Below are 4,257 nucleotides of genomic sequence, written 5' to 3' on the forward strand. Positions count from 1 at the left end.
ATGTGCACAACGTCAAATAATGCCAACTATACTTCGTAATAGTTGGCCACAATAAAATCACAAAGCCTGAGTCGAGCCCATTTCATATGCAGATAAAGTGCAAGTGCACGGTAAACATACGACTAGGTGTAAAAAAAAGTTAGGCAAATTTAACACAACTGAGTTACAGTACTAGTATCATTCATATAGGAATAAAGTGCAAGTGCACAATAAACATATGGCTAGTGCAAATGAATTGAAGTCATCATTACTTCACATTGAGGCTCAAAAGGGTACAGTACATTAGAAAGGAGGGGCTAACACCAGTTTAAACCCAGTTTAAAACTAGGTAAAACCAGGTAAAAACCAAGTTAAAACCAAGTTAAAAACCAAGTGAAAAACCAGCCTTAAACAGAAAAATATATATACAGAACACCATAGAGCCACTGCATACCCATCCTATAAACAATTGTGCAGGTCCTCTCCTGTATTAAGGCCATTGGGCATCCTAGTATCTAGTAACAGGATAAATAGGGACTCTAACTGGTGAGATTCTTCTCCCTGTTACCACCCCTGATTGACTTGGGTACTGAACCTATTACAAAATAACTCAATTCATTGAGATTATTGTTATGGACTAATTCAAAATGTCGTGCAACCGGCTGATTAGAATCTGAGTTAACCACTGCACGTAGATGTTGGAGTATCCTATTAAAAACCTGTAACTTCATACTACCAACATATTGCAGATGGCATGTGCACTCTAATATGTAGACCGCAACTTCATTTCTACAGGTATAATGTCCCTGGATCTTAATGGGTTTGGACTCAAATACACTGGTATACTCTGTAGTGTGTTTTCCAATTTTACAGGCTTGGCATGAGCTGCATTTGAAAAATCCTGTCCTTTTAGATAACCAAGTGCTAGAGACACAAACCTCTGGGCTTGTTTTAACAAATGCATCCCTCATTGAGGGAGCACGTCTAAAGGTTAGAGAAAGAAGTTCTGGCAGAGTTTGAAGTAGTGTCATATTTGATAAAACTATGGGCCAATTCTTGTAAATGATCTTCCTTATCTGCTTCTCCTGTCAACTATAAGTAGTTATCAGTCTGGCTGAGTCCATAGGTTCAGAAAAATGGTGGGGGGTATCAGAATGGGTAGCGATGGTGTTGGTGGTAGATGCCTATAAACATTCATCTCTGTTGCGGCTATTAGCCCTTAGCATTGCTGCTTTCAAATATTTTGTCTTGAAGCCTAGAGCTCTGAAATGTTGGAGAGCTTCAGACTGACAGATTTTGAGATCTATTTCAGAACTACAAATTCTCTGGATTCTCATAAACTTCCCATACGGGATACTCTGAATGAGGTGGTTAGGGTAGGAGCTTCTGTCATGGAATACAGAATTACCAGCAGTGCTCTTTCTGTGGAGTTTGGTATGTATAGTGTTACCCTCAATATACTGCTCCACATCCAAGAATTGTACACACTTGTTTCTAAAGTGGGCGGTAAAATTTAAATTAAGCCTTTTTTTATTGATGGCTTCAACAAATTGATTGGCAGATTCCATAGACCCTTTTCATATCACTCAGACATCGTCTATAAATCTCCACCAGTTCAATACATGAGCATCATATGCGGTTTTGTGGAAGTTCCTGAGGACATGCTCCTCCCACCAGCCAACGTATAAACACGCATAGCTGGGAGAAAAGCATGCTCCCATTGCCATCCCACGGAGCTGCTGGTTAACTTCCTTGTCAGAAAACACACAAAGTCCCTAATCTATGCAAAAATTAATATGTGGATCATGTGTTGAGAGACAATACAGTTGAAATGCAGTAGGTATTCATAAAATGCAAAACATAAACAGATTCATAAGGGCAATGTACAGACAAATATGTTCATAAAAAATGCATTAAAATTTAAGACAAAATGGTTACTTGTAAGTCTATAAAAACATCTTATTATTTTTAAAAACAAATTATCGTTTGTTCTAACAAATGCAATTTATACAACGCTAGAAAACTACACAAGGGTCGACGCGGCGTTTCGGTGACATGTAACTTCTTCACCTTCTTCAGGACAGAGTTTTCTACAAACAATCTAAAGTGAAATTTCAAGGTAACGAGGCTTTTTATGTCACTCGGTAGCAGTGGAAGGAAAAATCTCATCCATATATTATAAGGAAAGACCTTATTCATGGTCGAAAGATATTTGAAATTTGCGTTCGTTCAAGCCACTGATGGAGATAACGTAAGAAATATTAAAAAGGCCAATTAAAAACTGGTCATTGCATAGCACAACCTGTGAGCCGTGATTTGGCTGTATATTTGTATATCGCCTTATTCAATAGTTGACGATACAGACTGATCAGATTTCTTGGCAGAAGGTGAGCGATAGTAATACAATCGGATATGAATTCAACGGCCTCCCTGCTCCAACATAACGTCTTGCGGGTCACGAACTTCCTTGTCAAACATAAAGTAGTTATTCATAAGGCAAGTCTCAATCATTTTAAGATCATGATATTATGTTCGTACTAATGAATACTGCGTTTATCCAAAAAGTATCTGACAGCTTCAATACCATCTGAATGGTGAATGCTACTATAAAATGAGCAAATGTCCATTACAATGAAAAGACAATCCTCCTCCGATCCGACGGTTGGAAGTTTGGATAAAAAATGGCCAGTGTCTCTAATAAGGGAAGAGAGATTCTCAACAAATTCATGTAAAAAATAGTCAACATATTCAGACATGGGCTCTAAGAGAGGAGGGCCTGGCCTGGCAGTTCGGGCAGGACTGTTCCCATGTGGATCTGGGTCAAAACTGATTTGCATATGGCAGGGTAGAAACTGGAATGGCATATATATATAGATATGTGTGTGTATGTGTGTGTGTGTGCGTGTATGTGTGTGTGTGTGCGTGTGTGTGTGTGTGTGTGTGTATATATATATATATATATATATATATATTCTCTTGTTCTCCTTGAGCATTCCTTGCCACTTCTAAGACCAGAGGCGCAATCTGATCTCAGTAGCATTCAAAGTTCCGAAGTAGACACTGATTTAGAAGACGGGCAAAATCAACAAGGCACTGCAGCAGCACCCTCAGTCATAGAGTAGTTTGGTTTTTAGAACAAGAAAGGAGATTCAATCTCCGGACAAGACCACAAGTGAGTTACGAAGGAAAACAAAGAGGAAGAGGCAAAGGCAACAGAGGCGCAAAGGGTCCAAACAATACCAGCGTCCCAAATATGAAGAACAAATAATTGAGCCCACAGTCATTGAGAATGAAGCCACAATAATAAATTTAACTGATATTGTATTGTCAAACAAAGAGAAAAATATCCTCAAACTTGGCCTATCGTATTGTCCGCCAGCAGAATTTAACAATGTAATGACGCAAGTGGATGTGTTTACATTTATAAGAACATTAAAGTTAAAAAAACACTTCGCACAGAATCAACAACGAAGAACATTTGAAACAAGTAATGAATCCATGACTATCAGTCAATCAGGTAATCTTTCAGTGGCTGATATGGACCTTCTGCTAGAATTAAGATGCATGGACAATCCGACAGAGGGAAGCTTACAGAGCAGGAATATGGACAATGTAATGGAAATGAATTCATCTAGTCAACATGAGGACACTTTAATATCGGACAGCCAAGCATTTGAATTGGTTAGAGAACAAGAATTAGACATCAGTGGCAATGCACCTACCAACTTTAGACCAGTTTCCAGATTTGTACCAATGAACACTAGAGACTCAGTTGATGTATTTTTTGATAAACAAGTTTTTATTGTTTTTAGGTAGTACAACAAAAGAAACTGTCGGGCCCTTCGAACCGCCACCACACAGTAATACAGCAGAAAGTGCACCGCATTCCCACCCTCCCCTTGAAACCCCCCTCCCCTCCACCCCCCCATCTTCTGAACCGCCCCGTTATGGTACATTGCCCAGCCATTTCCCCCAGACTTTTCGGTATTTCTTGGGGCAACCCCGTGCCCGGTACAAAGTGCGCTCCTGCGCCGTACACCAGTCCACCCCGACGTCCCATTTAGCCACGCTAGGCGGCTGCGGCTGCTTCCACGCCGCTGCAATGTCACGCTTGGCCACCATTAAGGCTGTCATGAGGAATAGCTGCTCTGGGCGTGTGCCATCCAGGCCGTCGGTGATGCCCAGTAGGGACTGTCTAGGTTCATGTGGCACCTCCCACCCCAGGACCTCAGTAAGTTCAGACTCTATGCCCCTCCAGTACCCCTCCAGTTCCGTGCA

The sequence above is a fragment of the Triturus cristatus genome, chromosome 10, assembly GCF_964204655.1.
Source record: "Triturus cristatus chromosome 10, aTriCri1.1, whole genome shotgun sequence".
In the NCBI taxonomy this organism is placed as follows: Eukaryota; Metazoa; Chordata; class Amphibia; order Caudata; family Salamandridae; genus Triturus; species Triturus cristatus.